This window comes from Pan paniscus, chromosome 10 (assembly GCF_029289425.2).
Source record: "Pan paniscus chromosome 10, NHGRI_mPanPan1-v2.0_pri, whole genome shotgun sequence".
Taxonomy (NCBI): domain Eukaryota; kingdom Metazoa; phylum Chordata; class Mammalia; order Primates; family Hominidae; genus Pan; species Pan paniscus.
Genome location: NC_073259.2, coordinates 116,891,892 through 116,904,731, shown reverse-complemented (window position 1 = coordinate 116,904,731; position 12,840 = coordinate 116,891,892). Strand labels below are relative to the sequence as shown.

Below are 12,840 nucleotides of genomic sequence, written 5' to 3'. Positions count from 1 at the left end.
TCACGAGTTTTATTCCCACGGTGAGAGCAAGGTCATGCGCTTATGGGGGTCTAGCTGGGTCAGGGCTATGGTCTGACCCTGCAGTGGAGAAAAACAGCCGGGCTACTGAGAGGAAGTGACCCTCTGCTGGGACTCACCTCCTCCTCCGCAGAGCTTAGCCTGCCGCGTCTGCCCCCAGGAGCAGAGCCATACACAAAGCAGCGTCCGTTTAGAAAGAAAGTACTCGCATCTTTAGAACTCATCTTTGGCATTCATTGTTCTGTGGTCAGATCTCTGGATTTAGACAGCTTATTAGAAAATTCCTGAGATGAGGAGGACGCCCAGATGGGTCATGCTGCTTCAAGGAAGGCTGAAAATGAGAAACCAGGATTAATCAAAATAGGATTAATCAAAATCCAGAGGAGCCATTTTCTTTTTTTTTTTTTCTTTTTTTTGAGACAGAGTCTTGCTCCGTCACCCAGGCTAGAGTGCAGTGGCACGATCTCGGCTCACTGCAGCCTTTGCCTCCTGGGTTCAAGTGATTCTCCTGCCTCAGCCTCCTGGGTAGCTAGGACTATAGGCGTGTACCACCATGCCCGGCGAATTTTTTGTATTTTTAGTAGAGATGGGGTTTCACCATGTTGGCCAGGCTGGTCTTGAATTCCTGACCACAAGCAATCCAACCACCTCGGCCTCCCAAAGTGCTGGGATTACAGGCATGAGCCACTGTGCCCAGCCCCCAAGAGGAGCCATTTTCAAAGCGAACTGAGCGATTGGGCTGGAGGGTGCGGGGGCTCCTGCTTTGTGGGTGTAGTCAGTGTCGGGAGGCAGGGTGATGTGCTTAGGAGGAAGCCACGCTGGCCAGCCTGCAGTGTGGGGGCAGAATTGCAGTGAGATACAAGAGACTGCCGCATAAATGAGGACATGCCGGGAGAGCCTGCGTGTGGTCAGAGCGGGGCTTCTGGATGGGGCATCGGCCTTGCCACTTAGCTCACTTGCATGTCTGACCCTGGGCCCACCACCTGCCTTCCTCCTCTCAGGGCCCTCCTGAGGCCTCCAGAGAGTCTTGTTCTGTGTACAGTGTCTGGCCTTGGCCTATACCCAGTGGCCATCATTTTCAGTGCCAGCCCTTCCTGCCGCACTTGTTCCCCTCCAAAGACCAATGTTAACCAAGTGACACCTAAGAGGAAAAACCCACCCTTGACCTGTTTTCCTGCAAGTTCCTCTGAAACCTGTGCCAGGCTTTTATCTGGGAAACATCATTCTTGAGTGCCTTTACTTTTACAGTTTTTTTTTTCTTTCTTTTCTTGAATGGTTACTTTTGAAGCTATTTTTAGAAAGACTTTGTTTCAGAGAAGGCTGTTCAGAGGTCCTGTGTTAGGAAATGCCTGGTCTCTCCCTGTGCCCGCAGAAGTCATTCCTGGTCCAGGCCTGGCACGCACTTGCCAAGAGTCCTCGAGGCGTGTTTCCCCAAATCTGGGCCCCATCAGAATTCCCACAGGAAGGGGCCTTCAGTGTGGTCTGGAAAGAGCCAGGCTGGCTGCAGCATCTGGAAATCACTTGTCACTTCCCCAGTGGCCAGGCCCACCCGTGCCACGCTGTGTCTGTTGCAGCTGGGAGTCTAGGAGTGGCTCTTTAGGTCTGGAGTCAAGGCCACTGACCTGTCGGCTGCCCCTACAGCAAGAGGGCTCCCTAAGGAACCTAATTCCCAGGCCCTGGGGACTCCTGACCAGGCCCCACCTCATGAGGTGGAAGGGAGAAGAACCTCTTGTGAAACAATATGGTAATGGAGGTGGTTTTTACTTAGCTATTGGCTTTTTCCATTCAGCCGATGTGTATTTAGTGCCTAAATATGGGTTCTTTGCCAAATGCCAGGGATTCTGTGGAGTCAAAAAGAGTCCTTATCCCTCAGGGGTAATGTGTGTTGTATCTACAGTAGTGCCCTCCAAAAAGGATTTGAAACACCTTACAACATTCATAGAGAACAATAGAATGTAACATTAGTGAGAAAATCGGCACACGAAGAAAGCAGAAGAAAATAAGATGAAGTAAGGGGAAGGTTTGTACATGTAATACATGGCATAGCATTGGTGTGGTTACCAGAATTTGGCCACAGATCTGACTTTGAGTTTCCTGGTAGTCAAAGCAAAGAGAGAAACAAGACCAATCTCTTGATTCTTGGTGTCCTGAAAATACCAGCAGATCAGTTCCTCGGAAGAACTCTTCCTGGTAGATACCTGTGGTGTTCACAAGGAAGCCCAGCATAATGGATGGACAAGCAAGTTGCCTTAATAGGGAGAGCTGATGCTGCATGCCTATCCCACCAATTACCCTGGGTATTTGTGGTCTTAAGAGGTGAGGTCAGCAGCAGCGCTTGGTGCCAGAGCTGCTGGCCGCCCCAGCACTGAGACAGGATGCTGAGTCACATCCTGCAGGGCTGCGGTATCCTGGCTTCGCGTGCCCTTCACAATAGGAGGCCTGCACGGGCAGGTCGGCCCCTGCTGTTCCAAACATGTGGTCTCCGAGCAGGAAAATGCTAAAATTAGATCTTACATGGTCCAGAGCCGTGTATGTGAGAGGCCCTCAAAACCTGGACACACACAGACCAGGAAGACCTGGGAGAGCAGAGCTCTTCATCGTTCTCTTCTGCTCTGGGCACGAAACAGGGCCGCTTCTGTTCTGGAAAACACGAAGAGGGCAAACAGTGCTGAGGCAGGGAAGGTCTTGCTTGGTGAGGGTAAAACTATGCAAGAGATGAAAGGGCCAAGTCATGAAATATGCCCATACCAGTGATCAGTAAAATCATCTGAAGCTTTTATTACCTACCGATAAAGAAAAATTACAGGTAGTGTTTTACCAAAATCGAATTAAGTGGAGATTTAAAAAATAACTTTAAAAAATTTGGCTGGGTGTGGTGGCTCCTGCCTATGATCCCAGCACTTTGGGAGACCGAGGTGGGAGGATCTCTTGAGCCTAGGAGTTCAGTACCAGCCCTGGCAGCATAGTGAGACCCTGTCTCTACAAAAAAATTAAAAAATTAGCTGGGGGTGGCGGCACACACCTGTAGTCCTAGCTACTTGGGTGGTTGAGGTGGAAGGATCGCTTGAGCCTGGGAGGTGGAGGCTGTGCTGAGTGAGCCGTGATCGTCCCACTGCACTCCAGCCTGGGCGACAGAGTAAGACCCTGTCTCAAAGGAAAAAAAAAAAAAAATTGGTAACTCAAAAACTTGTAATGCTCCCAACACATACAAATGATTAATACTCAAGGTCATGGATACCCCAGATACTCTGACTTGGTCATTACACAGTCTATGCATGTAACAAATACTTACATGTTTTCCATAAATATGTAAAATACTACGTCGATAAAAAATTCTCGTTAATTTTGAGATAATTTCCAACTTACATAAGAATTGCAAGTACAGTGAAAAGAACTTTCTTTTTTGAACCATTTGAAAGTAATTTGTCAACCTGCTACTCCATTACCCTTGGAATACAGACCAGGGCATTCTCCCACAGAACCGCAACACAGCCATCCACGCGGGACACTGACTGTGATGCATTCCCACCGTCTAGTCCTCTAACCCCATTCAAGAGTCACCATATGTCCCAGCGTTGTCCTTCATAACAAAAGATCCAATTCAGGACTGCCCATTGCATCTAGTTATCCTGTCTCTTGGCTCTCCTGCAGTCTGGAACATTCCTCAGTCTTTCTTTGACTCTTGTGGCCTGGATTTTATTTTTTATTTTTATTTTTTGAGTTGGAATCTCACTCTGTCGCCCAAGCTGGAGTGCAGCGGTGATATCTCGGCTCGCTGCAACCTCCTCCTCCCGGGTTCAAGCGATTCTTGTGCCTTAGCGCCCCAAGTAGCTGGGATTACGGGCATGCTCCACCACGCTTGGCTAATTTTTGTATTTTTAGTAGAGAACAGGGTGTTGCCATGTTGGCCAGGCTGGTCTCAAACCCCTGACCTCAAGTGATCCGCCCACCTCAGCCTCCCAAAATGCTGGGATTACAGGCATGAGCCACCGTGGTCGACCATGACCTGGACATGTTTGTGCCCAGTACTGTCAGTTTGCAGAGTGTCCCTCAGTGTGAGTGTGTCTGATGTTCCTGTGTGAGTCCACTGGGCATGCGTATTTGGCTGGAATATCACCCAAGGGATGCTGCGTCCTCGTTGAATCCCATAAGGTGGCACTTGATTTCCTTTTGTCCCACTATGGTGACATTCACTTTGGTCACTAAGGTGGGTTTTACCAGGCTTTTCCACTGTACAGTTGTTCTTTTCCCCTTCATCATTCAGAAGCATTCCTTGGAGAGATACTTTAAAATTATGTTAATATCCTGTCTGCCATCAATGTCCGTTTCAATTCTTTGTATTTTTCTGTTTTATTCAGTGGTTTATGATCTGCTCTTAAATTGTTGACATCCTTGCTCAAATTGTCCCTGTGGACAGTTAGGGCCAGTGGGATCTCATCCAGGCTGGCTTCTGTGTCCCTTTGACATGTCCACATCATTCTTTAAGTGCTTCCTTGCTTTCTGGCAACAGATGCTCCCTACCCACCTGTGGAATCAGTCCTTTATCCAAGGGGCTCTGGTTCCTTTTAGTGGAAAATGAAATTTAGGAGCCAAGCTAGGTCTGCTTATTGCTGTTGGGGTGTTGCTAACCACAGGCCTCTCAATGGGCAGAATTAGGGAACATTTGTATGTACGTGCATACACACACACGTGCATCTATATTTATTTCAATATGTTGAAAACTATGAGTTCAGACTGGTACCTTCAATTCTGATGCAGCACCTTGGGGTTCATTCTAGTTTTGTCTCTCCGTATTCATGACTCCCATTGTCCCTGAAATATTAATAAATATTAACATGTATATTATATAAATTTATGTATTATTTATATTATATAATGTATATTTGTTAATATTAATTATATTAATATTAATATAATTAATTATAACTATTATAAATTAATATAATATGTATATATTCTATATATCATAAATATATTAATTATAAATATTAATATTAACATTAATGTTTAATATTTCATTCCTTGCCTGTGAGCAGTCTCTGTTTCCCTTGCAGCCCCCTCCCTGCACAGATGCCCTTTGCACCCTGCTTGCCAACAGACACCTCAGCTTGGGATCCCACACCCCCTCCCCAACTCAGAAGCTTGCCCTGCCCTTCCCCGCCAAATGGTTTTAGGTCTGAATTGTTGGGAGGAGAAGTGGACTTTTTTGAGACTGTTTTCCAGAGGTGTCAGTTCAGCTGAAAGCCAGTGCCTAAGAGCAGAGGTTTCAGAGTTACACTCCTGCCTTCCCCTTCCTGCTTCCCGGCTCCTTGGTCTCATGAACTTGGGCAAGTGACTTAACCTCCCTGAGCCTCAGTGTTTGTTTTGTTTTCTGTTTTTTGTTTTTTTAAGACGGAGTCTTACTCTGTTGCAGTGCTGTGGCACAGTCTCGGCTCACTGCAACCTCCATCTCCTGGGTTCGAGTGATTCTTGTGCCTCCCAATAGCTGGGATTACAGGAGCACGACACCAAGCTCGGCTAATTGAGCCTCAGTTTCCGTATGTATAAAACACTGAGAGATGGACACTGAGGAATAAATGAGTTAACATACCTGATGTGCTTAGCATAGTGCTCAACGAAGATGTTATTGGTGTTACATTTATTGATGTCCACTGTTTTCTGGGCACTGAGAGGGATCCTGAGACAGAGAAGTCATAGCCCTAGCTCTCCAGACACTCAAGGTGATGTGGGGAACTTAGCTGCTGTTGTGTTATTTGAAGCACTCAGTTGTCAGGAAGACCTGACCTGACCTCCAGGTGGCTTTAACTCGCACGCGGCACTGATGCTGTGAGTCTTATTTGCCAGGTTCAACCTGTGTGTGGGGAGTGCCCAGTGTGCCCAGGGCACAGAGATGACCAGGGTGAGTTACTCCTGGAATACTGACTTCAGAGAAGAGCACAGCTTGGCCAGTGTATCTACCAGCACTTACTTTCAATCTACTGTATGTCAAGCACAGAGGGAGATTTAAAAAGCATGTGCATCCTGGCCCTCACATCCCATTGTGAAGTTAAAATATACTGGCAGGAAGATGGCTTCACCACTAGTTAGTAAATAAGTGGGTCAGGGAACACAATTTGGAAATCAGGGAACTTGGGTTCCTAGGTTCCTATCACTAAGGGTGGTCTTTCCTTCAGTATCCAAGGGGATTGGTTTCAGGACCCCCGCCTTTGCCGAGGATAACAAAATCCATGGATGCTTAAGCACCGGCAGAACCCACTAATTCAGAGTTCAGCATCCCTCAAATACTGTATTTTCTGTCTGTAGTTGGTTGAATCCACCGATGAGGAACCCGCGGATACAGAGGACCGACTGTATGTGACCTTGAGCAAGTGACTTAACCCTTAAGCCTCAGTGTCCTCACCTGCACAGTAAGAGGAGGTGCTAGAAGATGTTGAAAGGGAGGAGCTATAGCTCACAGCGAGGGCCACAAGAGAAAGCTTCCTGGAGAAGGCATAAACACTGGAAGACAGGCATGACGTCGGGAGGCAGATGGGAGGAAGGACACCATGAGCCGAGAACCACAGTAGGCTTTATGGGGACAGTGCTATAGCTGGGGATAGAACAGAGAATGCGAAGCATGGAGAACAGGGGGAATAGTGCGAGAGGTAATACAAGAAGGGTTTTTATTCTAAAATATTGTTTTCTAACTATATTCTAAGCCCCTAAGGTCAGGGCATAGCAGATGAATGAAATTTAGGTTAACGACATACAATGGCTAATTGTGGCAACCCATAGAGAGTTAGCACAAGAAGTTTGGACTCTAATCAATAGATGATGTCACATGGCTGAAAGTTCTGGGGCTGGGAAAGAATGTCATGAGAGCAATGGTTAGGGGCTGTGCAGAGTGGGCGAGAGGCCAGGGAGGCACTTGTCCTGATTCTTCTCACCGGGCCAAAAGCTTCCGGAGCTCTGCTGTCCTATACCACAGCTGATAGCCTCATGTAGCTAATTAAACTTAAATTTAAATTAACTAAAATGAAATAAAATGACAAACCCAGTTTCTTGGTCACACTTAACTGCATCTTAAGTGTTCAGTCAACACATCTGGCCAGTGGCTCCCATACTAGACAGAGAGTGGGTAGAGAATACAACAGCCCTGGCCTTCAGGGACATTCAGAGAATGCAGCACAGAGCCGGGTGCACCGTGGGGCTGCTTGGATGTCGCCTGGCTCACGGGGGTGAGGAGGGCCAGAACTGGGTGGTGCCTGAGAGACCTGAAAGGAGGGGCCTCTGACAAAGTTAGGACTCGGTGACAAATGACTGTGGTATGGGGCTGCATACCGTAGACAGGGCTGAGAACCTGGGACAGTCGGGATAATCTCTTCTCGGAATTTTTGAGCTGTCTCAGAAACATTTCCTTCATGTGCCTGTTATTTCTGGCGTGTTTGGCTGTCTTTGCTGCCATAGCATTTCCCGCACAGTGCAGCCTTTATACCTTCTGCCCTCATGAAGGGGCTTAGATCCTGGTAGAGCAGATGATGCTTGGAGGAAGATGCATTAGCTCCAGCTTCCATGGGGCCTGAGGGCTCTTGGGGTCATCAGGGAACTATCTTAAGATTTGCTAAACCAAGCCAAGACACATCACTTGCTGTCTTATTTAGGGAGGAAAAAAAAAAAAAAGCTTGCTTTTGCGAGCTCGCTGGTCAGTTCAGCTGCTTGCCGCTACCCGTTGGTTTGAAGGAGAGCTGTGTAGCTGGCTCAGAGAATGTCTCTTACTGTCTGAAATACTTTTGGACATTCCTTCTCTCTGAGAGAAGCCTACGCCTTCTAGCCAAACAATACATGTTCCAGCAGCAAAGATATTTGTAATGAGCCCTGCCAGCATTCCTTGTCTGTGACCCCTTTCCCTAAGTATAACGCCCTGCAGAGCTGGAATTTTTCTATGCTCAGCATTATGTGTTTAGGGGGGTACAATTTGGGAGCTCCGGTTGACAGGTGTGTCCCTAAAGTTACTTGTTTTCTTAGGCTCTGAAGAGTGACATTTGGAACGAGGCCCTGACATGTTGCACTGCAAGGCCCACAGTGAAGAAGAACGAGACCTTGGCCCAACTCAGTGTCTTTGTGACTTTTAAACACGAGTTCCAAATGAGGGAAGAACCTGTGGGAGAACCATGGAAAGAATTTTCCATCCCACCTGCAGTCTTTAGCTAATCTCTCTCCAAATGGTGAATTTTCGATCTCCTTTACATCTTTATCAACTTCACTTTGCTAGGCCTGGGGTTCTGAATCCATCCAGAGCCTCACTGAGAGTGGTTCTGAGGTCAGTTAAGCTTTCCACGTTGCTGCTATTGCTGCAGGTCAGATGGTCCTGCTCTCTGACCTATGGATTCTTCAGGAAGAGCACCGAACTTTTTCAGCCCCATTCTGCCTCTTATTAGCCAGGTGACCACAGATGAGTCATTTATCTTCTTCCAGTCTTGGTGGTTTCATTTTCTTTTCTTTCTTTTCTTTTCTTTTGGGAGGTGGGGGTGGGTGGGACAGAGTCTCCCTCTGTCTCCCAGGCTGGAGTGCAGCGGTACAATCTTGGCTCACTGCAACCTCTGCCTCCCGGGCTCAAGTGATTCTCCCACTTCAGCCTCCCAAATACCTGGGACTGCAGGTGCACGCCACCACACCCAGCTAATTTTTGTATTTTTTGCAGAGGCAGGATTTTGCCATGTTGCCCAGGCTGGGGTTGTTTCATCAGGGGAATGGGATTGTAAAAATTAAGTGGAAAAATGTAGGGACAAACTCTCTATAAACTAGAAAGCTATTATTTACATATTTAAAACAATATATGTTGATAGTATACCAGGCATTCAGGTGCTGAGAATTTGTGATGTTGACAGTGCGATGTCTCAACCACAAGCATGAGGTTTGTTTCTTAGGTTTGCACATTCTGAAACTTGAATTTGTGAGTTCACTCAGGGATGATCAAGTTCTAAGAAACCAATTTACGCTAACCAAACTTATAAGGAACTGATATATAAAGCACAATTTGTAAATTGAGGTTTATGAACCCACAGGGGGGCCTTTTATGACAGAGGCCAAATCCTCCTGGGTTCACAATAAGGTACATGTAGCATAATCATCTTACTCTCCTGCCCCTTATGTCCCTCTGTTTACTGATCCTTCAGGGCCTCGCGGGCTTCATTTCTTCCAGGGAGGCCTCTCTGAACCCCTGTGTGTACGTGCATCTGCACCTTCCACCTCCTTCCACCGTGGAACTTGCTGCCTTATATCGAAGTTACTGTCCTGTGCCTGCCTGGCCCTCCAGTGTCACTCCAGACCAGGTGTGGAGTGGTCTGTGGCATGGGTGGAAACCGGGTCTGTTTCACTACTAAATTCTCAGGCCTTAGCACTGACCGGACACAATAGACACTCAGCAAATACTTGTTGATCAAAACCGAATTAACAGAGCCTCCTTTTTGGAATGCTCGTTGGCACCCATCTTTCTATGCTGACAGCGTTACATTAGTTCCTTTTTCTCCTAGAATTACCATCAAGTTCGCTGGACAATTGACAGTCCCCTCAGTAATCACCATGCAGAGTGGGGTACCATTGAGGGTTAGTTCTATCCAGGGAAAAGCGATTCCGTTTGTCTCAGCCTGTCCCATCAACCTAGGACCCTTTACAGGGCCTCTTCTTCAGGCTCATATTCTCTACTTTTTTTTCGAGATACAGCATCAGAAATCCTAAATTTGTACTATTTAACTCCCTGTTTCTTTAGGCATAAATTAGTGTAATAATGCCTGTCTGGTCTTCCACACGGTTTTGTGAAGATCAGATGAGTTGACATTCACCAGAATGCTTTGTCCACAGCAGAGTTTGTCAAAGGTCTGATCTGAGGTTGGTCTCGGTGGCTCACAGCTGTCACCCCAGCACTTTGGGAGGCCAAGGCGGAACAATCGCTTGAGCTCAGGAGTTGGAGACCAGCCTGGGCAACATAGCGAGACCCCATGTCTGTTTCACACAGCACAGGTCTGATCTGTTTTTGCTTTCACTGTCATCATTTCGTATTGTCATGATGCAGCATCTCCCTTAGAGGGCCAGAAGAACATTCAGGTCTCTGAAAGTGTGTAGCAGAAGACTAGCTCTGTTTTACTGCTTCCAAAGAGAGTATTATTTTGTTTTTGACCCTAGCGTGACTTCCCTTTATTGCACCTAATCACATCACCCACCTTCTGAGAGCACCATGCCTTTTTGTTGGTGTTACCTTTTACCAGCAGAAAACATCGACGTGTACCTATGTGAGAGGTATCTTTATGAAGCCCATGGAGAAGACTGTTTTCTCTGTGTCTTCTGATGTTATTTGTTTGTTTGTGTGTTTGTTTTTGAGACAGTCTCACTCTCATCCAGGCTGGAGTGCAGTGGGGACTCCAGGATCACAATCTCCACTCAGTGCAGCCTCGACCTCCAGGGTACAAGTGATTCTCGTGCCTCAGCTTCCCAAGAAGCTGGGACTACAAGTGTGCGTCACCACGCTCAGCTAATTTTTGTATTTTTAGTAAAGACTGGGTTTCACCATGTTTTCCAGGCTGGTCTTGAACTCCTGACCTCAAGTGATCCACCCACCTTGGCCTCCCAAAGTGCCAGGATTACAGGCGTGAGCCACCATGCCCGGCCATGATGTTATTTGATTCTGAGGTTTTTAAAACTTGGCTGTGCATCAGAAGCACCCCCTGGAACTTTCTGGAGACAAGGTCTGTCTCCCAGGTTGGAGTGCAGTGGCGTGGTCACAGCTCACTGTAGCCTTGATCTCACCAGGCTCAAGTGATTCTCCCACCTCGGCCTCCTGAGCAGCTAGGACTACAGGCACACACCACCAAGCCTAGCTAATTTTATTTTTATTTTTTTGTAGAGACGGGATCTTGTTACGTTGCCCAGGTTAATATTGAACTCCAGGGGTCAACTGATTCTCCCACTTCGACCTCCCAAAGTGCTGTGATTACAGGCATGAGCTACCATGCCCAGCTCCCTGGAACTTTTTTTTTTTTTTTTTTTTGAGACGGAGTCTCGCTCTGTCGCCCAGGCTGGAGTGCAGTGGCGCGATCTCGGCTCACTGCAAGCTCCGCCTCCCGGGTTCACGCCATTCTCCTGCCTCAGCCTCCCAAGTAGCTGGGACTACAGGCGCCCGCCAACACGCCCGGCTAATTTTTTGTATTTTTAGTAGAGACGGGGTTTCACCGTGTTAGCCAGGATGGTCTCGATCTCCTGACCTCGTGATCCGCCCGCCTCGGCCTCCCAAAGTGCTGGGATTACATGGAACTTTTTAAAAAAGTAGATGCCCAGGACTCATCACAGACCTTCCGAATTAGACTCTGCTGAGGCTGGACCTGGGCATGAATGTGTTTTAGAAGTTTGATAGGTTGTTTCAATGTGTGACCAGAGTTGGAATTCAGGGGTGTTTGGATATTCCATACTGTGATGTTTCTATACCTACTATTTTTGTTCTTCAAGAAATGCTGTTTCTATGCAGCAGGACAGACACCCAGATCACCAGCACATATACCCATTCCTTAAAGAGGATGGCTGTCTTTGCCCTTATCAGAGCTTGGGCTGGCTTGGCTTACCCTGTGCTCCATGCTCTGCAAATGTTTGGCTGTTTGGATGAATGAACAGAACCCTGTAAGGAATTCTAGGGGTTAATTCTAGGGGTTAATCAGAGTATATATGGTAGAATGTAAATTGGAACCCAGAAATATGAATTCCCAGACCATTGTTTTTACTTTGTTCCCTGCCCCCCCTGCCCAAGACAGTGTCTCACTTTGTCGCCCAGGCTGGAGTGCAGTGGTGCGATCTTGGCTCACTGCAACCTCCGCCTCCTGGGTTCAAGTGATTCTCTGCCTCAGCCTCCTGAGTAGCTGGGATTACAGGCATGCACCACCACACCTGGCTAATTTTTGTATTTTTAGTAGAGACAGGGTTTTGCCATGTTGACCATGCTGGTCTCGAACTCCTGACCTCAAATGATCCGCCCATCTCAGCCTCCCAAAGTGCTGGGATTACAGGAATGAGTCATCACCCCCAGCCAGTTTTTACTTTTCTTAAACCTTGAAGTGCGGCAGTCACCATGGGCGTTGTCCATGCTATCCCTGGTGATTCTATTTTGGAATCATTGACAGGCTTCCTTCGTTTGTCATATGGAGAAAATACCTTACCCTGCAGAACTGCCAGAGTTCAATGACGTGGCATAGCTAAGTACCTCCTACAGCCTTGGCCACATGGGAGATCCTCAGTAAATAATAGTCCTGTTGATGAGAAACTTACCTTGAAAGCGACTTCTTGGTCAGCGTGGCTGTGTGGTTTACAGAACTCCTTAGCCTCTATGCAGTGCAGAAGGGCCAAAGGATGTGTCCTGTCCCCCAACTATGACGGCAGTGGTGGGTAGGATAAGGCTGTGGGTCCCCTGCCCTTCTGATTTCTACTTGGGCAGATGGAAGAACCCCGGCACAGTCTCGTCTTCCTGGAGTTCTGTTTGCTTGAATGGTTCCTTCTCTCTCTTTCCCACGCATGATGCATTCACACACTGGGAAGAAGGACGGAAGGTGTGATCCACATTCTGACTTCTCAGTGCCTTAGTGGCTTTGCCATTAGGCACCTGGGCAGGCATGAGCGGAGGTGACCGCGGCATAATGGCTCTGATTTTCATTCTGGATGAGTAGAACAGCTGCTTAACAGGGGTTAAGCAGGTGGGTGTGGGGCAGATAGATGTGAGTCCAGCCCCATCTTGTAGAGATATGTGCTCCTAGGCAAGCTGGGGTTTCCTCACCTGCAAAACCAGAATCATGGTAATGTGTGTTT

General features: G+C 47.5%; 1 protein-coding gene across 3 annotated transcripts in view; it reads left to right on the top strand.

Moving 5' to 3' along the window:
- SSH1 (slingshot protein phosphatase 1) overlaps positions 1-12,840 on the top strand; it is a 75,156-nt gene that overhangs the window by 16,745 nt on the left and 45,571 nt on the right. The window lies entirely within an intron of this gene.